This window comes from Heterodontus francisci, chromosome 41 (genome assembly GCF_036365525.1).
Source record: "Heterodontus francisci isolate sHetFra1 chromosome 41, sHetFra1.hap1, whole genome shotgun sequence".
Lineage (NCBI taxonomy): Eukaryota > Metazoa > Chordata > Chondrichthyes > Heterodontiformes > Heterodontidae > Heterodontus > Heterodontus francisci.
Genome location: NC_090411.1, coordinates 7,494,667 through 7,513,248, shown reverse-complemented (window position 1 = coordinate 7,513,248; position 18,582 = coordinate 7,494,667). Strand labels below are relative to the sequence as shown.

The 18,582-nt window shown below is 57.1% G+C and overlaps 25 non-coding genes and 2 pseudogenes across 25 annotated transcripts; all 27 read right to left on the bottom strand.

The window, feature by feature from the left end:
- Positions 1–2,209: 2,209 nt before the first annotated feature.
- On the bottom strand, positions 2,210–2,340 carry LOC137354598 (U2 spliceosomal RNA; annotated as a pseudogene).
- A 386-nt stretch (positions 2,341–2,726) lies between these two features.
- On the bottom strand, positions 2,727–2,917 carry LOC137354879 (U2 spliceosomal RNA). Its single transcript, XR_010970530.1, has one exon. It is a non-coding gene; the product is annotated as a U2 spliceosomal RNA (small nuclear RNA).
- A 386-nt stretch (positions 2,918–3,303) lies between these two features.
- Positions 3,304–3,494, bottom strand: LOC137353724 (U2 spliceosomal RNA). The gene has a single exon (XR_010969877.1). It is a non-coding gene; the product is annotated as a U2 spliceosomal RNA (small nuclear RNA).
- Positions 3,495–3,880: 386 nt separating this feature from the next.
- On the bottom strand, positions 3,881–4,071 carry LOC137353723 (U2 spliceosomal RNA). The gene has a single exon (XR_010969876.1). It is a non-coding gene; the product is annotated as a U2 spliceosomal RNA (small nuclear RNA).
- Positions 4,072–4,457: 386 nt separating this feature from the next.
- LOC137355254 (U2 spliceosomal RNA) lies at positions 4,458–4,648 on the bottom strand. Its single transcript, XR_010970888.1, has one exon. It is a non-coding gene; the product is annotated as a U2 spliceosomal RNA (small nuclear RNA).
- Positions 4,649–5,034: 386 nt separating this feature from the next.
- Positions 5,035–5,225, bottom strand: LOC137355253 (U2 spliceosomal RNA). The gene has a single exon (XR_010970887.1). It is a non-coding gene; the product is annotated as a U2 spliceosomal RNA (small nuclear RNA).
- Positions 5,226–5,611: 386 nt separating this feature from the next.
- On the bottom strand, positions 5,612–5,802 carry LOC137354877 (U2 spliceosomal RNA). Its single transcript, XR_010970528.1, has one exon. It is a non-coding gene; the product is annotated as a U2 spliceosomal RNA (small nuclear RNA).
- A 386-nt stretch (positions 5,803–6,188) lies between these two features.
- Positions 6,189–6,377, bottom strand: LOC137354404 (U2 spliceosomal RNA). The gene has a single exon (XR_010970414.1). It is a non-coding gene; the product is annotated as a U2 spliceosomal RNA (small nuclear RNA).
- A 1,658-nt stretch (positions 6,378–8,035) lies between these two features.
- On the bottom strand, positions 8,036–8,163 carry LOC137354490 (U2 spliceosomal RNA; annotated as a pseudogene).
- A 386-nt stretch (positions 8,164–8,549) lies between these two features.
- Positions 8,550–8,740, bottom strand: LOC137354876 (U2 spliceosomal RNA). The gene has a single exon (XR_010970527.1). It is a non-coding gene; the product is annotated as a U2 spliceosomal RNA (small nuclear RNA).
- Positions 8,741–9,126: 386 nt separating this feature from the next.
- On the bottom strand, positions 9,127–9,317 carry LOC137353876 (U2 spliceosomal RNA). Its single transcript, XR_010970028.1, has one exon. It is a non-coding gene; the product is annotated as a U2 spliceosomal RNA (small nuclear RNA).
- Positions 9,318–9,703: 386 nt separating this feature from the next.
- On the bottom strand, positions 9,704–9,894 carry LOC137353875 (U2 spliceosomal RNA). Its single transcript, XR_010970027.1, has one exon. It is a non-coding gene; the product is annotated as a U2 spliceosomal RNA (small nuclear RNA).
- Positions 9,895–10,280: 386 nt separating this feature from the next.
- On the bottom strand, positions 10,281–10,471 carry LOC137355110 (U2 spliceosomal RNA). Its single transcript, XR_010970750.1, has one exon. It is a non-coding gene; the product is annotated as a U2 spliceosomal RNA (small nuclear RNA).
- A 386-nt stretch (positions 10,472–10,857) lies between these two features.
- On the bottom strand, positions 10,858–11,048 carry LOC137354875 (U2 spliceosomal RNA). The gene has a single exon (XR_010970526.1). It is a non-coding gene; the product is annotated as a U2 spliceosomal RNA (small nuclear RNA).
- A 386-nt stretch (positions 11,049–11,434) lies between these two features.
- Positions 11,435–11,625, bottom strand: LOC137354874 (U2 spliceosomal RNA). The gene has a single exon (XR_010970525.1). It is a non-coding gene; the product is annotated as a U2 spliceosomal RNA (small nuclear RNA).
- A 386-nt stretch (positions 11,626–12,011) lies between these two features.
- LOC137354873 (U2 spliceosomal RNA) lies at positions 12,012–12,202 on the bottom strand. The gene has a single exon (XR_010970524.1). It is a non-coding gene; the product is annotated as a U2 spliceosomal RNA (small nuclear RNA).
- A 386-nt stretch (positions 12,203–12,588) lies between these two features.
- On the bottom strand, positions 12,589–12,779 carry LOC137354872 (U2 spliceosomal RNA). The gene has a single exon (XR_010970523.1). It is a non-coding gene; the product is annotated as a U2 spliceosomal RNA (small nuclear RNA).
- A 386-nt stretch (positions 12,780–13,165) lies between these two features.
- On the bottom strand, positions 13,166–13,356 carry LOC137354871 (U2 spliceosomal RNA). The gene has a single exon (XR_010970522.1). It is a non-coding gene; the product is annotated as a U2 spliceosomal RNA (small nuclear RNA).
- Positions 13,357–13,742: 386 nt separating this feature from the next.
- Positions 13,743–13,933, bottom strand: LOC137354070 (U2 spliceosomal RNA). Its single transcript, XR_010970219.1, has one exon. It is a non-coding gene; the product is annotated as a U2 spliceosomal RNA (small nuclear RNA).
- Positions 13,934–14,319: 386 nt separating this feature from the next.
- On the bottom strand, positions 14,320–14,510 carry LOC137353936 (U2 spliceosomal RNA). Its single transcript, XR_010970086.1, has one exon. It is a non-coding gene; the product is annotated as a U2 spliceosomal RNA (small nuclear RNA).
- A 386-nt stretch (positions 14,511–14,896) lies between these two features.
- Positions 14,897–15,087, bottom strand: LOC137354870 (U2 spliceosomal RNA). The gene has a single exon (XR_010970521.1). It is a non-coding gene; the product is annotated as a U2 spliceosomal RNA (small nuclear RNA).
- A 386-nt stretch (positions 15,088–15,473) lies between these two features.
- LOC137354059 (U2 spliceosomal RNA) lies at positions 15,474–15,664 on the bottom strand. The gene has a single exon (XR_010970208.1). It is a non-coding gene; the product is annotated as a U2 spliceosomal RNA (small nuclear RNA).
- Positions 15,665–16,050: 386 nt separating this feature from the next.
- On the bottom strand, positions 16,051–16,241 carry LOC137353925 (U2 spliceosomal RNA). Its single transcript, XR_010970075.1, has one exon. It is a non-coding gene; the product is annotated as a U2 spliceosomal RNA (small nuclear RNA).
- Positions 16,242–16,627: 386 nt separating this feature from the next.
- LOC137355112 (U2 spliceosomal RNA) lies at positions 16,628–16,818 on the bottom strand. The gene has a single exon (XR_010970752.1). It is a non-coding gene; the product is annotated as a U2 spliceosomal RNA (small nuclear RNA).
- A 386-nt stretch (positions 16,819–17,204) lies between these two features.
- LOC137353914 (U2 spliceosomal RNA) lies at positions 17,205–17,395 on the bottom strand. The gene has a single exon (XR_010970064.1). It is a non-coding gene; the product is annotated as a U2 spliceosomal RNA (small nuclear RNA).
- A 386-nt stretch (positions 17,396–17,781) lies between these two features.
- Positions 17,782–17,972, bottom strand: LOC137355246 (U2 spliceosomal RNA). The gene has a single exon (XR_010970880.1). It is a non-coding gene; the product is annotated as a U2 spliceosomal RNA (small nuclear RNA).
- Positions 17,973–18,358: 386 nt separating this feature from the next.
- On the bottom strand, positions 18,359–18,541 carry LOC137354266 (U2 spliceosomal RNA). The gene has a single exon (XR_010970335.1). It is a non-coding gene; the product is annotated as a U2 spliceosomal RNA (small nuclear RNA).
- Between the last annotated feature and the right edge of the window lie 41 nt (positions 18,542–18,582).

Sequence of the window (18,582 nt, the reverse complement as noted above, 5' to 3'; positions counted from 1 at the left end):
GTGGTCGGAGAAGAACACCGGCTTGACGTCGGTGGATCCGACCGTGACAGCACGGGACACAAACAGGAAGTCAATCCTGGAACGGGCAGACCCGTCCGATCTTGACCATGTGTATCTGCGCTGCGCTCCGTCTGCAGGTTTGCTGAAGACGTCGTGCAGTTTGGCATCCTTAACTGTTTCTACTAGGAATCTGGACGTAGCGTCCAGTTTGCTGTCGTCACTGCCGGATCGTCCAGCCGCATCGATGATGCAGTTGAAGTCACCGCCTAGGATGACCGGCCTGGACGTCGCCAGCAGCAGTGGGAGCTGCTGGAAGACGGTCAGCCGCTCGCTGCGTTGTACCGGGGCGTACACGTTGATCAACCGGAGCGGAGCGTTGTTGTACATCACGTCTGCTACGAGGAGGCGGCCGCCCACCACCTCCTTAACTTCGGAGATGGTGAAGTTACCTCCCCGCAGCAGAATACCCAGGCCGGAGGAACGGCAGTCATTACCCCCCGACCAGATCGATGGCCCGTGGGACCACCATCGCGACCACTGCCTGTAGGTGCTGAGGTGTGGTATTCCACACTCCTGCAGAAACAGTAGGTCAGCTTTGACCTTGGCAAGGTAATCCAAGGTTGAAACACATCGCGTAGTAGATTTAATGCTACGCACATTAATGGAAGCAATTCTTACACCCATTTTTTACTAAAAATTAGTTGTTGCTTCCCATACCATTTGTCCTCGCTAGTCCCAGTCCTTCCCCTTCGGGATGTTCCTGCATACCCATCGTATGCGCAAGCAGTTTCACGTTGGTTGGGCTCAGAAACCCCTCCTGATTTTTCCTGCAGGGTTTGTGCCGCTCGGGTGACATCGGGGGGGTCTTGTAGGCAGAGAGGATTGGGTTGTCCTCAGCTGCTTCCATCTGTTCCTCCTCGAAAACATCACAGCTCCCGGTCTCCCGGAGCTCAGGTGCGCCAGACGTGTCTTTGCTCCCGGTGTCCTGGAGCTGAGATGCGTTGGCCACGTCGTTACGTGTGGGGCATTGGGGTTGGGGCACGCTGGGCCCATCACAGCTTCCAGTGCCCGGGGGCTGGGATGCTTTATCATCCATCTCGGAGTTCTGCCGCCTCTTTTGAAGGGGCTGTCGTTCCAGCATTTCCCCGTCCAGTGAAGAGGAGTTGTTGCAGTCTGATTCAGAAGAGAGCCTCCTCTTGCCACTGGTTTGGGTGGTGGCTTTGGGATGTTTTTTCTTTGTGGTTCTCCTCTGGACCACTTGCCACTGACCTGTTTGTCCATCTGCTGCCTCCTCCTCCATTGATTCTGTCTGTGGGGGAGGGGTTTCCGGGCGCTGGGTAGGTGCTGGGTCGTTGGTTTCAGCCGCCTCCCCTTCCTTCTCAGGTTGAAGTTCCTCACTGCGGAGAAGGTTGCTGGTCTCCTTTCGAACAGCGGACGCCTTCGTCGAACCTTCGCCCGGCCATTCCTTGGACCTTGCCGCCTGAGCATAGCTTTGACAACGTTTGGGGCAGGTCTTGTAGAGATGGCCTGCCGCACCGCACAAGTTGCAACACTTAGTCTGCTTACAGTCCTTGGTCTGATGGCCTTCCTCCTTGCAGTTCTTGCAAACAACCGTGTTGCAGTTGGCTGCCATGTGACCAGATTTGCCACAGGTGCGACAAACTCTGGGCTGCCCAGCGTAGACCAAGAAGCCTCGACTTCCCCCGATAGCGAAGCTGGAGGGAGGGTGGATGATGGCTCCACTGGGATCTACCTTCAAGGTCACCTTGACCTGCCGCTTGCTGGTCCAGATCCCAAAGGGGTCCTTGACATCAGTGCTGCTGCCGGCCACCTCGACGTACCTGGCGAGAAAGGTGAGTACATCCACCACCGGAACATGGGGGTTGTAGAGGTGAATCGTCACCACCCGGTCCCGTTGTGACGGAAGCGTGAAGAGCGGCTCCGCTGTGAGGATCGACAGTGGCGCCCGGTCCCCTTTCTCCTTGAACGCCTTCAGGAACTTGATGCATCCCGCCACGTTCCGGAACGTCACGTCGAAGTATCCACTGCTGGGGAAATCCTGCAGGCAGAAGACGTCCGTCGCTTGAAATCCGCAGCAATCGAAGAGAATTTTCTTGATGAAGAAGGTGCGATCGACCGGTGCATCTCCTTCCTTGTCCTTCACGACCACCCGAACGGTGTTGCGCACTCCCTGGCCCAAAGCTCGAAAATTGGTTATAGCCATTTTACTCAAAGCTGCCCCAGGATCAAAAAGCAATGATCATGGTCTCTTCTCAATCAAATAAGCACTGATAAGAACAGATACTACACTTGATCTTAGCCAAAAGGCCGAGAAGCGATGGCCGTAAAACTGCGTTTGCTGCGCGCGTCAGGCCCGGCGTGCGGCCTCTACCTCAAAGTAGCCGCCGGGTGGGCGAGCCTAGGGCGAAAGAGGCGACGGCGGGCGGTCTTTGAGCCAGAGCTCCTTTTGTTGCCGGGCCTTGCAAGCAGAAAGGAAAGCACGCGTGCATGCCACGCGCAGCCATTCCTCGCGCTTCTGCGCGAGGCATTGCGCAGGAAAAAAGACACGCGCGCGCTGGGCAGCAAAGGGCGGCCTGCAACTGCGGGGCAATCCAACAGGGGGCAGCGTAACGCCCACGGAAAACTGCAGCAAAGTCAGCCGAGCAGCAGCGCCGTCACTATTGCGAATTCTATTTTTCAGCAGAGGTCTCGCCCCCATGGAAGGGGGAAGCTGCACCGCTCCTGGAAACACTGCAATACCAGGTGGATGCATGGAGTGGACGGGGCAAGCCCCTGTTCCATCTCCCTGTCCCAAAAATCAATTTAATATTTGGTCCCCAGATAGGGGACGTATCAGATATTAAACTGATAAGAACAGATACTACACTTGATCTTAGCCAAAAGGCCGAGAAGCGATGGCCGTAAAACTGCGTTTGCTGCGCGCGTCAGGCCCGGCGTGCGGCCTCTACCTCAAAGTAGCCGCCGGGTGGGCGAGCCTAGGGCGAAAGAGGCGACGGCGGGCGCTCTTTGAGCCAGAGCTCCTTTTGTTGCCGGGCCTTGCAAGCAGAAAGGAAAGCACGCGTGCATGCCACGCGCAGCCATTCCTTGCACTTCTGCGCGAGGCATTGCGCAGGAAAAAAGACACGCGCGCGCTGAACAGCAAAGGGCGGTCTGCAACTGCGGGGCAATCCAACAGGGGGCAGCATAGCGCCCACGGAAAACTGCAGCAAAGTCAGCCGAGCAGCAGCGCCGTCACTATTGCGAATTCTATTTTTCAGCAGGGGTCTCGCCCCCTTGGAGGGGGGAAGCTGCACCGCTCCTGGAAACACTGGAATACCAGGTGGATGCATGGAGTGGACGGGGCAAGCCCCTGTTCCATCTCCCTGTCCCAAAAATCAATTTAATATTTGGTCCCCAGATAGGGGACGTATCAGATATTAAACTGATAAGAACAGATACTACACTTGATCTTAGCCAAAAGGCCGAGAAGCGATGGCCGTAAAACTGCGTTTGCTGCGCGCGTCAGGCCCGGCGTGCGGCCTCTACCTCAAAGTAGCCGCCGGGTGGGCGAGCCTAGGGCGAAAGAGGCGACGGCGGGCGGTCTTTGAGCCAGAGCTCCTTTTGTTGCCGGGCCTTGCAAGCAGAAAGGAAAGCACGCGTGCATGCCACGCGCAGCCCTTCCTTGCACTTCTGCGCGAGGCATTGCGCAGGAAAAAAGACACGCGCGCGCTGAACAGCAAAGGGCGGTCTGCAACTGCGGGGCAATCCAACAGGGGGCAGCATAGCGCCCACGGAAAACTGCAGCAAAGTCAGCCGAGCAGCAGCGCCGTCACTATTGCGAATTCTATTTTTCAGCAGGGGTCTCGCCCCCTTGGAGGGGGGAAGCTGCACCGCTCCTGGAAACACTGGAATACCAGGTGGATGCATGGAGTGGACGGGGCAAGCCCCTGTTCCATCTCCCTGTCCCAAAAATCAATTTAATATTTGGTCCCCAGATAGGGGACGTATCAGATATTAAACTGATAAGAACAGATACTACACTTGATCTTAGCCAAAAGGCCGAGAAGCGATGGCCGTAAAACTGCGTTTGCTGCGCGCGTCAGGCCCGGCGTGCGGCCTCTACCTCAAAGTAGCCGCCGGGTGGGCGAGCCTAGGGCGAAAGAGGCGACGGCGGGCGGTCTTTGAGCCAGAGCTCCTTTTGTTGCCGGGCCTTGCAAGCAGAAAGGAAAGCACGCGTGCATGCCACGCGCAGCCATTCCTCGCACTTCTGCGCAAGGCATTGCGCAGGAAAAAAGACACGCGCGCGCTGGGCAGCAAAGGGCGGCCTGCAACTGCGGGGCAATCCAACAGGGGGCAGCGTAGCGCCCACGGAAAACTGCAGCAAAGTCAGCCGAGCAGCAGCGCCGTCACTATTGCGAATTCTATTTTTCAGCAGGGGTCTCGCCCCCATGGAGGGGAGAAGCTGCACCGCTCCTGGAAACACTGGAATACCAGGTGGATGCATGGAGTGGACGGGGCAAGCCCCTGTTCCATCTCCCTGTCCCAAAAATCAATTTAATATTTGGTCCCCAGATAGGGGACGTATCAGATATTAAACTGATAAGAACAGATACTACACTTGATCTTAGCCAAAAGGCCGAGAAGCGATGGCCGTAAAACTGCGTTTGCTGCGCGCGTCAGGCCCGGCGTGCGGCCTCTACCTCAAAGTAGCCGCCGGGTGGGCGAGCCTAGGGCGAAAGAGGCGACGGCGGGCGGTCTTTGAGCCAGAGCTCCTTTTGTTGCCGGGCCTTGCAAGCAGAAAGGAAAGCACGCGTGCATGCCACGCGCAGCCATTCCTCGCGCTTCTGCGCGAGGCATTGCGCAGGAAAAAAGACACGCGCGCGCTGGGCAGCAAAGGGCGGCCTGCAACTGCGGGGCAATCCAACAGGGGGCAGCATAGCGCCCACGGAAAACTGCAGCAAAGTCAGCCGAGCAGCAGCGCCGTCACTATTGCGAATTCTATTTTTCAGCAGGGGTCTCGCCCCCATGGAGGGGAGAAGCTGCACCGCTCCTGGAAACACTGGAATACCAGGTGGATGCATGGAGTGGACGGGGCAAGCCCCTGTTCCATCTCCCTGTCCCAAAAATCAATTTAATATTTGGTCCCCAGATAGGGGACGTATCAGATATTAAACTGATAAGAACAGATACTACACTTGATCTTAGCCAAAAGGCCGAGAAGCGATGGCCGTAAAACTGCGTTTGCTGCGCGCGTCAGGCCCGGCGTGCGGCCTCTACCTCAAAGTAGCCGCCGGGTGGGCGAGCCTAGGGCGAAAGAGGCGACGGCGGGCGGTCTTTGAGCCAGAGCTCCTTTTGTTGCCGGGCCTTGCAAGCAGAAAGGAAAGCACGCGTGCATGCCACGCGCAGCCATTCCTCGCGCTTCTGCGCGAGGCATTGCGCAGGAAAAAAGACACGCGCGCGCTGGGCAGCAAAGGGCGGCCTGCAACTGCGGGGCAATCCAACAGGGGGCAGCGTAACGCCCACGGAAAACTGCAGCAAAGTCAGCCGAGCAGCAGCGCCGTCACTATTGCGAATTCTATTTTTCAGCAGAGGTCTCGCCCCCATGGAAGGGGGAAGCTGCACCGCTCCTGGAAACACTGCAATACCAGGTGGATGCATGGAGTGGACGGGGCAAGCCCCTGTTCCATCTCCCTGTCCCAAAAATCAATTTAATATTTGGTCCCCAGATAGGGGACGTATCAGATATTAAACTGATAAGAACAGATACTACACTTGATCTTAGCCAAAAGGCCGAGAAGCGATGGCCGTAAAACTGCGTTTGCTGCGCGCGTCAGGCCCGGCGTGCGGCCTCTACCTCAAAGTAGCCGCCGGGTGGGCGAGCCTAGGGCGAAAGAGGCGACGGCGGGCGCTCTTTGAGCCAGAGCTCCTTTTGTTGCCGGGCCTTGCAAGCAGAAAGGAAAGCACGCGTGCATGCCACGCGCAGCCATTCCTTGCACTTCTGCGCGAGGCATTGCGCAGGAAAAAAGACACGCGCGCGCTGAACAGCAAAGGGCGGTCTGCAACTGCGGGGCAATCCAACAGGGGGCAGCATAGCGCCCACGGAAAACTGCAGCAAAGTCAGCCGAGCAGCAGCGCCGTCACTATTGCGAATTCTATTTTTCAGCAGGGGTCTCGCCCCCTTGGAGGGGGGAAGCTGCACCGCTCCTGGAAACACTGGAATACCAGGTGGATGCATGGAGTGGACGGGGCAAGCCCCTGTTCCATCTCCCTGTCCCAAAAATCAATTTAATATTTGGTCCCCAGATAGGGGACGTATCAGATATTAAACTGATAAGAACAGATTTTTTTTTTTTTTTTTTTTTTTATTTCCAAAATATACTTTATTCATAAAAATCTGTAAAAATTACATTGCCAAACAGTTTCCAAACAGCACCAAAAAATACAAACATTGCAAGGGAGATCAGTTTCCTTCAATACTGTCATGAGTTTCTTCCCAACCCTTCCGTTTCTCAATTGTCATGTCAATTACAGTTTTACATTTACAGCAATTGAGAATATTAACGATACAGTTCGAGGGGTTTCCCATGGATCCAGCCCCTCAGTCTAGCTTGGTGGGGGAACCTTACACTGTGGTCTTTCCCCATTGAGCCTTTGCTGCGGCTGCCCCAAGCTTTAGTGCGTCCCTCAGCACGTAGTCCTGGACCTTGGAATGTGCCAGTCTGCAACATTCGGTGGTGGACAACTCTTTGCGCTGGAAGACCAGCAAGTTTCGGGCAGACCAAAGGGCGTCTTTCACCGAATTGATAGTCCTCCAGCAGCAGTTGATGTTTGTCTCGGTGTGCGTCCCTGGGAACAGCCCGTAGAGCACAGACTCCTGTGTTACAGAGCTGCTTGGGATGAACCTTGACAAAAACCACTGCATCTCTTTCCACACCTGCTTTGCAAAGGCACATTCCAGGAGGAGGTGGGCGACCGTCTCTTCCCCACCACAGCCAACGCGGGGGCACTGTGCGGAGGGGGCGAGACTTCGGGTGTGCATGAAGGATCTGACGGGGAGGGCCCTTCTCACCACCAGCCAAGCTACGTCTTGGTGCTTGCTTGAAAGTTCTGGTGATGAGGCATTCCGCCAAATGACTTTGACGGTCTGCTCGGGGAACCATCCGACAGGATCCACCGTTTCCTTTTCCCGTAGGGCCTTGAGGACATTCCGTGCAGACCACTGCCTGATGGACCGGTGGTCAAAGGTGTTTTTCCGCAGAAACTGCTCCACGAAGGATAGGTGGTACGGCACGTCCCAACTGCACGGAGCGTTCCGCGGCAATGTGACCAGGCCCATCCTTCGCAACACCGGGGACAGATAGAACCTCAGCACGTAGTGACACTTGGAGTTTGCGTACTGGGGATCTACACATAGCTTGATGCAGCCGCACACGAAGGTGGTCATCAGGATGAGGGCCACGTTGGGTACATTTTTCCCGCCCATGTCCAGAGATTTGAACATCGTGTCCCTCCGGACCCGGTCCATTTTAGATCCCCAGACGAAGCGGAAAATGGCTCGGGTGACTGCCACGGCGCAGGAGTGGGGTATGGGCCAGACCTGCGCCACGTAGAGCAACAACGTGAGCGCCTCACACCTGATGACCAGGTTCTTACCCACAATGGAGAGAGATCGCTGCCCCCACATGCCCAACTTTTGTCGTACCTTGGCTACTCGCTCCTCCCATGTTTTGGTGCACGCCCCGGCCCTTCCGAACCATATCCCCAGCACCTTCAGGTAATCTGACCTGACGGTGAAGGGGACAAAGGCTCGGTCAGCCCAGTTCCCAAAGAACAGGGCCTCGCTCTTGCCGTGGTTAACTTTGGCTCCCGAGGCCAGTTCGAACTGGTCGCAGATGCTCATCAGTCTGCGCACGGACAGCGGATCCGAGCAGAAGACGGCGACGTCATCCATGTACAGGGAGGTTTTGACCTGAGTGCCTCCGCTGCCTGGGATTGTCACCCCTCTTATGCTCGCATCCTTCCTAATAGACTCAGCAAAGGGTTCAATACAGCAAACAAACAAGACCGGGGACAGAGGACAGCCCTGTCTGACTCCAGATTATCTTATTAAACTGATAAGAACAGATACTACACTTGATCTTAGCCAAAAGGCCGAGAAGCGATGGCCGTAAAACTGTGTTTGCTGCGCGCGTCAGGCCCGGCGTGCGGCCTCTACCTCAAAGTAGCCGCCGGGTGGGCGAGCCTAGGGCGAAAGAGGCGACGGCGGGCGGTCTTTGAGCCAGAGCTCCTTTTGTTGCCGGGCCTTGCAAGCAGAAAGGAAAGCACGCGTGCATGCCACGCGCAGCCCTTCCTTGCACTTCTGCGCGAGGCATTGCGCAGGAAAAAAGACACGCGCGCGCTGAACAGCAAAGGGCGGTCTGCAACTGCGGGGCAATCCAACAGGGGGCAGCATAGCGCCCACGGAAAACTGCAGCAAAGTCAGCCGAGCAGCAGCGCCGTCACTATTGCGAATTCTATTTTTCAGCAGGGGTCTCGCCCCCTTGGAGGGGGGAAGCTGCACCGCTCCTGGAAACACTGCAATACCAGGTGGATGCATGGAGTGGACGGGGCAAGCCCCTGTTCCATCTCCCTGTCCCAAAAATCAATTTAATATTTGGTCCCCAGATAGGGGACGTATCAGATATTAAACTGATAAGAACAGATACTACACTTGATCTTAGCCAAAAGGCCGAGAAGCGATGGCCGTAAAACTGCGTTTGCTGCGCGCGTCAGGCCCGGCGTGCGGCCTCTACCTCAAAGTAGCCGCCGGGTGGGCGAGCCTAGGGCGAAAGAGGCGACGGCGGGCGGTCTTTGAGCCAGAGCTCCTTTTGTTGCCGGGCCTTGCAAGCAGAAAGGAAAGCACGCGTGCATGCCACGCGCAGCCATTCCTCGCACTTCTGCGCAAGGCATTGCGCAGGAAAAAAGACACGCGCGCGCTGGGCAGCAAAGGGCGGCCTGCAACTGCGGGGCAATCCAACAGGGGGCAGCATAGCGCCCACGGAAAACTGCAGCAAAGTCAGCCGAGCAGCAGCGCCGTCACTATTGCGAATTCTATTTTTCAGCAGGGGTCTCGCCCCCATGGAGGGGGGAAGCTGCACCGCTCCTGGAAACACTGCAATACCAGGTGGATTCATGGAGTGGACGGGGCAAGCCCCTGTTCCATCTCCCTGTCCCAAAAATCAATTTAATATTTGGTCCCCAGATAGGGGACGTATCAGATATTAAACTGATAAGAACAGATACTACACTTGATCTTAGCCAAAAGGCCGAGAAGCGATGGCCGTAAAACTGCGTTTGCTGCGCGCGTCAGGCCCGGCGTGCGGCCTCTACCTCAAAGTAGCCGCCGGGTGGGCGAGCCTAGGGCGAAAGAGGCGACGGCGGGCGGTCTTTGAGCCAGAGCTCCTTTTGTTGCCGGGCCTTGCAAGCAGAAAGGAAAGCACGCGTGCATGCCACGCGCAGCCATTCCTTGCGCTTCTGCGCGAGGCATTGCGCAGGAAAAAAGACACGCGCGCGCTGGGCAGCAAAGGGCGGCCTGCAACTGCGGGGCAATCCAACAGGGGGCAGCATAGCGCCCACGGAAAACTGCAGCAAAGTCAGCCGAGCAGCAGCGCCGTCACTATTGCGAATTCTATTTTTCAGCAGGGGTCTCGCCCCCATGGAGGGGGGAAGCTGCACCGCTCCTGGAAACACTGCAATACCAGGTGGATTCATGGAGTGGACGGGGCAAGCCCCTGTTCCATCTCCCTGTCCCAAAAATCAATTTAATATTTGGTCCCCAGATAGGGGACGTATCAGATATTAAACTGATAAGAACAGATACTACACTTGATCTTAGCCAAAAGGCCGAGAAGCGATGGCCGTAAAACTGCGTTTGCTGCGCGCGTCAGGCCCGGCGTGCGGCCTCTACCTCAAAGTAGCCGCCGGGTGGGCGAGCCTAGGGCGAAAGAGGTGACGGCGGGCGGTCTTTGAGCCAGAGCTCCTTTTGTTGCCGGGCCTTGCAAGCAGAAAGGAAAGCACGCGTGCATGCCACGCGCAGCCATTCCTTGCGCTTCTGCGCGAGGCATTGCGCAGGAAAAAAGACACGCGCGCGCTGGGCAGCAAAGGGCGGCCTGCAACTGCGGGGCAATCCAACAGGGGGCAGCGTAGCGCCCACGGAAAACTGCAGCAAAGTCAGCCGAGCAGCAGCGCCGTCACTATTGCGAATTCTATTTTTCAGTAGGGGTCTCGACCCCATGGAGGGGGGATGCTGCACCGCTCCTGGAAACACTGCAATACCAGGTGGATGCATGGAGTGGACGGGGCAAGCCCCTGTTCCATCTCCCTGTCCCAAAAATCAATTTAATATTTGGTCCCCAGATAGGGGACGTATCAGATATTAAACTGATAAGAACAGATACTACACTTGATCTTAGCCAAAAGGCCGAGAAGCGATGGCCGTAAAACTGCGTTTGCTGCGCGCGTCAGGCCCGGCGTGCGGCCTCTACCTCAAAGTAGCCGCCGGGTGGGCGAGCCTAGGGCGAAAGAGGCGACGGCGGGCGGTCTTTGAGCCAGAGCTCCTTTTGTTGCCGGGCCTTGCAAGCAGAAAGGAAAGCACGCGTGCATGCCACGCGCAGCCATTCCTTGCGCTTCTGCGCGAGGCATTGCGCAGGAAAAAAGACACGCGCGCGCTGGGCAGCAAAGGGCGGCCTGCAACTGCGGGGCAATCCAACCGGGGGCAGCGTAGCGCCCACGGAAATCTGCAGCAAAGTCAGCCGAGCAGCAGCGCCGTCACTATTGCGAATTCTATTTTTCAGCAGAGGTCTCGCCCCCATGGAAGGGGGAAGCTGCACCGCTCCTGGAAACACTGCAATACCAGGTGGATGCATGGAGTGGACGGGGCAAGCCCCTGTTCCATCTCCCTGTCCCAAAAATCAATTTAATATTTGGTCCCCAGATAGGGGACGTATCAGATATTAAACTGATAAGAACAGATACTACACTTGATCTTAGCCAAAAGGCCGAGAAGCGATGGCCGTAAAACTGCGTTTGCTGCGCGCGTCAGGCCCGGCGTGCGGCCTCTACCTCAAAGTAGCCGCCGGGTGGGCGAGCCTAGGGCGAAAGAGGCGACGGCGGGCGGTCTTTGAGCCAGAGCTCCTTTTGTTGCCGGGCCTTGCAAGCAGAAAGGAAAGCACGCGTGCATGCCACGCGCAGCCATTCCTCGCGCTTCTTCGCGAGGCATTGCGCAGAGAAAAAGACACGCGTGCGCTGGGCAGCAAAGGGCGGCCTGCAACTGCGGGGCAATCCAACAGGGGGCAGCGTAGCGCCCACGGAAAACTGCAGCAAAGTCAGCCGAGCAGCAGCGCCGTCACTATTGCGAATTCTATTTTTCAGCAGGGGTCTCGCCCCCATGGAGGGGGGAAGCTGCACCGCTCCTGGAAACACTGCAATACCAGGTGGATGCATGGAGTGGACGGGGCAAGCCCCTGTTCCATCTCCCTGTCCCAAAAATCAATTTAATATTTGGTCCCCAGATAGGGGACGTATCAGATATTAAACTGATAAGAACAGATACTACACTTGATCTTAGCCAAAAGGCCGAGAAGCGATGGCCGTAAAACTGCGTTTGCTGCGCGCGTCAGGCCCGGCGTGCTTCCTCTACCTCAAAGCAGCCGCCGGGTGGGCGAGCCTAGGGCGAAAGAGGCGACGGCGGGCGGTCTTTGAGCCAGAGCTCCTTTTGTTGCCGGGCCTTGCAAGCAGAAAGGAAAGCACGCGTGCATGCCACGCGCAGCCATTCCTCGCGCTTCTTCGCGAGGCATTGCGCAGAGAAAAAGACACGCGCGCGCTGGGCAGCAAAGGGCGGCCTGCAACTGTGGGGCAATCCAACAGGGGGCAGCGTAGCGCCCACGGAAAACTGCAGCAAAGTCAGCCGAGCAGCAGCGCCGTCACTATTGCGAATTCTATTTTTCAGCAGAGGTCTCGCCCCCATGGAAGGGGGAAGCTGCACCGCTCCTGGAAACACTGCAATACCAGGTGGATGCATGGAGTGGACGGGGCAAGCCCCTGTTCCATCTCCCTGTCCCAAAAATCAATTTAATATTTGGTCCCCAGATAGGGGACGTATCAGATATTAAACTGATAAGAACAGATACTACACTTGATCTTAGCCAAAAGGCCGAGAAGCGATGGCCGTAAAACTGCGTTTGCTGCGCGCGTCAGGCCCGGCGTGCGGCCTCTACCTCAAAGTAGCCGCCGGGTGGGCGAGCCTAGGGCGAAAGAGGCGACGGCGGGCGGTCTTTGAGCCAGAGCTCCTTTTGTTGCCGGGCCTTGCAAGCAGAAAGGAAAGCACGCGTGCATGCCACGCGCAGCCATTCCTTGCGCTTCTTCGCGAGGCATTGCGCAGAGAAAAAGACACGCGCGCGCTGGGCAGCAAAGGGCGGCCTGCAACTGTGGGGCAATCCAACAGGGGGCAGCGTAGTGCCCACGGAAAACTGCAGCAAAGTCAGCCGAGCAGCAGCGCCGTCACTATTGCGAATTCTATTTTTCAGCAGGGGTCTCGCCCCCATGGAGGGGGGAAGCTGCACCGCTCCTGGAAACACTGCAATACCAGGTGGATGCATGGAGTGGACGGGGCAAGCCCCTGTTCCATCTCCCTGTCCCAAAAATCAATTTAATATTTGGTCCCCAGATAGGGGACGTATCAGATATTAAACTGATAAGAACAGATACTACACTTGATCTTAGCCAAAAGGCCGAGAAGCGATGGCCGTAAAACTGCGTTTGCTGCGCGCGTCAGGCCCGGCGTGCGGCCTCTACCTCAAAGTAGCCGCCGGGTGGGCGAGCCTAGGGCGAAAGAGGCGACGGCGGGCGGTCTTTGAGCCAGAGCTCCTTTTGTTGCCGGGCCTTGCAAGCAGAAAGGAAAGCACGCGTGCATGCCACGCGCAGCCATTCCTTGCGCTTCTTCGCGAGGCATTGCGCAGAGAAAAAGACACGCGCGCGCTGGGCAGCAAAGGGCGGCCTGCAACTGTGGGGCAATCCAACAGGGGGCAGCGTAGCGCCCACGGAAAACTGCAGCAAAGTCAGCCGAGCAGCAGCGCCGTCACTATTGCGAATTCTATTTTTCAGCAGGGGTCTCGCCCCCATGGAGGGGGGAAGCTGCACCGCTCCTGGAAACACTGCAATACCAGGTGGATGCATGGAGTGGACGGGGCAAGCCCCTGTTCCATCTCCCTGTCCCAAAAATCAATTTAATATTTGGTCCCCAGATAGGGGACGTATCAGATATTAAACTGATAAGAACAGATACTACACTTGATCTTAGCCAAAAGGCCGAGAAGCGATGGCCGTAAAACTGCGTTTGCTGCGCGCGTCAGGCCCGGCGTGCGGCCTCTACCTCAAAGTAGCCGCCGGGTGGGCGAGCCTAGGGCGAAAGAGGCGACGGCGGGCGGTCTTTGAGCCAGAGCTCCTTTTGTTGCCGGGCCTTGCAAGCAGAAAGGAAAGCACGCGTGCATGCCACGCGCAGCCATTCCTCGCGCTTCTGCGCGAGGCATTGCGCAGGAAAAAAGACACGCGCGCGCTGGGCAGCAAAGGGCGGCCTGCAACTGCGGGGCAATCCAACAGGGGGCAGCGTAGCGCCCACGGAAAACTGCAGCAAAGTCAGCCGAGCAGCGGCGCCGTCACTATTGCGAATTCTATTTTTCAGCAGGGGTCTCGCCCCCATGGAGGGGAGAAGCTGCACCGCTCCTGGAAACACTGCAATACCAGGTGGATGCATGGAGTGGACGGGGCAAGCCCCTGTTCCATCTCCCTGTCCCAAAAATCAATTTAATATTTGGTCCCCAGATAGGGGACGTATCAGATATTAAACTGATAAGAACAGATACTACACTTGATCTTAGCCAAAAGGCCGAGAAGCGATGGCCGTAAAACAGCGTTTGCTGCGCGCGTCAGGCCCGGCGTGCGGCCTCTACCTCAAAGTAGCCGCCGGGTGGGCGAGCCTAGGGCGAAAGAGGCGACGGCGGGCGGTCTTTGAGCCAGAGCTCCTTTTGTTGCCGGGCCTTGCAAGCAGAAAGGAAAGCACGCGTGCATGCCACTCGCAGCCATTCCTCGCGCTTCTGCGCGAGGCATTGCGCAGGAAAAAAGACACGCGCGCGCTGGGCAGCAAAGGGCGGCCTGCAACTGCGGGGCAATCCAACAGGGGGCAGCGTAGCGCCCACGGAAAACTGCAGCAAAGTCAGCCGAGCAGCGGCGCCGTCACTATTGCGAATTCTATTTTTCAGCAGGGGTCTCGCCCCCATGGAGGGGAGAAGCTGCACCGCTCCTGGAAACACTGCAATACCAGGTGGATGCATGGAGTGGACGGGGCAAGCCCCTGTTCCATCTCCTTGTCCCAAAAATCAATTTAATATTTGGTCCCCAGATAGGGGACGTATCAGATATTAAACTGATAAGAACAGATACTACACTTGATCTTAGCCAAAAGGCCGAGAAGCGATGGCCGTAAAACTGCGTTTGCTGCGCGCGTCAGGCCCGGCGTGCGGCCTCTACCTCAAAGTAGCCGCCGGGTGGGCGAGCCTAGGGCGAAAGAGGCGACGGCGGGCGGTCTTTGAGCCAGAGCTCCTTTTGTTGCCGGGCCTTGCAAGCAGAAAGGAAAGCACGCGTGCATGCCACGCGCAGCCATTCCTTGCGCTTCTTCGCGAGGCATTGCGCAGAGAAAAAGACACGCGCGCGCTGGGCAGCAAAGGGCGGCCTGCAACTGTGGGGCAATCCAACAGGGGGCAGCGTAGCGCCCACGGAAAACTGCAGCAAAGTCAGCCGAGCAGCAGCGCCGTCACTATTGCGAATTCTATTTTTCAGCAGGGGTCTCGCCCCCATGGAGGGGGGAAGCTGCACCGCTCCTGGAAACACTGCAATACCAGGTGGATGCATGGAGTGGACGGGGCAAGCCCCTGTTCCATCTCCCTGTCCCAAAAATCAATTTAATATTTGGTCCCCAGATAGGGGACGTATCAGATATTAAACTGATAAGAACAGATACTACACTTGATCTTAGCCAAAAGGCCGAGAAGCGATGGCCGTAAAACTGCGTTTGCTGCGCGCGTCAGGCCCGGCGTGCGGCCTCTACCTCAAAGTAGCCGCCGGGTGGGCGAGCCTAGGGCGAAAGAGGCGACGGCGGGCGGTCTTTGAGCCAGAGCTCCTTTTGTTGCCGGGCCTTGCAAGCAGAAAGGAAAGCACGCGTGCATGCCACGCGCAGCCATTCCTCGCGCTTCTGCGCGAGGCATTGCGCAGGAAAAAAGACACGCGCGCGCTGGGCAGCAAAGGGCGGCCTGCAACTGCGGGGCAATCCAACAGGGGGCAGCGTAGCGCCCACGGAAAACTGCAGCAAAGTCAGCCGAGCAGCGGCGCCGTCACTATTGCGAATTCTATTTTTCAGCAGGGGTCTCGCCCCCATGGAGGGGAGAAGCTGCACCGCTCCTGGAAACACTGCAATACCAGGTGGATGCATGGAGTGGACGGGGCAAGCCCCTGTTCCATCTCCCTGTCCCAAAAATCAATTTAATATTTGGTCCCCAGATAGGGGACGTATCAGATATTAAACTGATAAGAACAGATACTACACTTGATCTTAGCCAAAAGGCCGAGAAGCGATGGCCGTAAAACAGCGTTTGCTGCGCGCGTCAGGCCCGGCGTGCGGCCTCTACCTCAAAGTAGCCGCCGGGTGGGCGAGCCTAGGGCGAAAGAGGCGACGGCGGGCGGTCTTTGAGCCAGAGCTCCTTTTGTTGCCGGGCCTTGCAAGCAGAAAGGAAAGCACGCGTGCATGCCACTCGCAGCCATTCCTCGCGCTTCTGCGCGAGGCATTGCGCAGGAAAAAAGACACGCGCGCGCTGGGCAGCAAAGGGCGGCCTGCAACTGCGGGGCAATCCAACAGGGGGCAGCGTAGCGCCCACGGAAAACTGCAGCAAAGTCAGCCGAGCAGCGGCGCCGTCACTATTGCGAATTCTATTTTTCAGCAGGGGTCTCGCCCCCATGGAGGGGAGAAGCTGCACCGCTCCTGGAAACACTGCAATACCAGGTGGATGCATGGAGTGGACGGGGCAAGCCCCTGTTCCATCTCCTTGTCCCAAAAATCAATTTAATATTTGGTCCCCAGATAGGGGACGTATCAGATATTAAACTGATAAGAACAGATACTACACTTGATCTTAGCCAAAAGGCCGAGAAGCGATGGCCGTAAAACTGCGTTTGCTGCGCGCGTCAGGCCCGGCGTGCGGCCTCTACCTCAAAGTAGCCGCCGGGTGGGCGAGCCTAGGGCGAAAGAGGCGACGGCGGGCGGTCTTTGAGCCAGAGCTCCTTTTGTTGCCGGGCCTTGCAAGCAGAAAGGAAAGCACGCGTGCATGCCACGCGCAGCCATTCCTCGCGCTTCTGCGCGAGGCATTGCGCAGGAAAAAAGACACGCGCGCGCTGGGCAGCAAAGGGCGGCCTGCAACTGCGGGGCAATCCAACAGGGGGCAGCGTAGCGCCCACGGAAAACTGCAGCAAAGTCAGCCGAGCAGCGGCGCCGTCACTATTGCGAATTCTATTTTTCAGCAGGGGTCTCGCCCCCATGGAGGGGAGAAGCTGCACCGCTCCTGGAAACACTGCAATACCAGGTGGATGCATGGAGTGGACGGGGCAAGCCCCTATTCCATCTCCCTGTCCCAAAAATCAATTTAATATTTGGTCCCCAGATAGGGAACGTATCAGATATTAAACTGATAAGAACAGATACTACACTTGATCTTAGCCAAAAGGCCGAGAAGCGATGGCCGTAAAACTGCGTTTGCTGCGCGCGTCAGGCCCGGCGTGCGGCCTCTACCTCAAAGCAGCCGCCGGGTGGGCGAGCCTAGGGCGAAAGAGGCGACGGCGGGCGGTCTTTGAGCCAGAGCTCCTTTTGTTGCCGGGCCTTGCAAGCAGAAAGGAAAGCACGCGTGCATGCCACTCGCAGCCATTCCTCGCGCTTCTGCGCGAGGCATTGCGCAGGAAAAAAGACACGCGCGCGCTGGGCAGCAAAGGGCGGCCTGCAACTGCGGGGCAATCCAACAGGGAGCAGCGTAGCGCCCACGGAAAACTGCAGCAAAGTCAGCCGAGCAGCGGCGCCGTCACTATTGCGAATTCTATTTTTCAGCAGGGGTCTCGCCCCCATGGAGGGGAGAAGCTGCACCGCTCCTGGAAACACTGCAATACCAGGTGGATGCATGGAGTGGACGGGGCAAGCCCCTGTTCCATCTCCTTGTCCCAAAAATCAATTTAATATTTGGTCCCCAGATAGGGGACGTATCAGATATTAAACTGATAAGAACAGATACTACACTTGATCTTAGCCAAAAGGCCGAGAAGCGATGGCCGTAAAACTGCGTTTGCTGCGCGCGTCAGGCCCGGCGTGCGGCCTCTACCTCAAAGTAGCCGCCGGGTGGGCGAGCCTAGGGCGAAAGAGGCGACGGCGGGCGGTCTTTGAGCCAGAGCTCCTTTTGTTGCCGGGCCTTGCAAGCAGAAAGGAAAGCACGCGTGCATGCCACGCGCAGCCATTCCTCGCGCTTCTGCGCGAGGCATTGCGCAGGAAAAAAGACACGCGCGCGCTGGGCAGCAAAGGGCGGCCTGCAACTGCGGGGCAATCCAACAGGGGGCAGCGTAGCGCCCACGGAAAACTGCAGCAAAGTCAGCCGAGCAGCAGCGCCGTCACTATTGCGAATTCTATTTTTCAGCAGAGGTCTCGCCCCCATGGAAGGGGGAAGCTGCACCGCTCCTGGAAACACTGCAATACCAGGTGGATGCATGGAGTGGACGGGGCAAGCCCCTATTCCATCTCCCTGTCCCAAAAATCAATTTAATATTTGGTCCCCAGATAGGGAACGTATCAGATATTAAACTGATAAGAACAGATACTACACTTGATCTTAGCCAAAAGGCCGAGAAGCGATGGCCGTAAAACTGCGTTTGCTGCGCGCGTCAGGCCCGGCGTGCGGCCTCTACCTCAAAGCAGCCGCCGGGTGGGCGAGCCTAGGGCGAAAGAGGCGACGGCGGGCGGTCTTTGAGCCAGAGCTCCTTTTGTTGCCGGGCCTTGCAAGCAGAAAGGAAAGCACGCGTGCATGCCACTCGCAGCCATTCCTCGCGCTTCTGCGCGAGGCATTGCGCAGGAAAAAAGACACGCGCGCGCTGGGCAGCAAAGGGCGGCCTGCAACTGCGGGGCAATCCAACAGGGAGCAGCGTAGCGCCCACGGAAAACTGCAGCAAAGTCAGCCGAGCAGCGGCGCCGTCACTATTGCGAATTCTATTTTTCAGCAGGGGTCTCGCCCCCATGGAGGGGAGAAGCTGCACCGCTCCTGGAAACACTGCAATACCAGGTGGATGCATGGAGTGGACGGGGCAAGCCCCTGTTCCATCTCCTTGTCCCAAAAATCAATTTAATATTTGGTCCCCAGATAGGGGACGTATCAGATATTAAACTGATAAGAACAGATTTTTTTTTTTTTTTTTATTTCCAAAATATACTTTATTCATAAAAATCTGTAAAAATTACATTGCCAAACA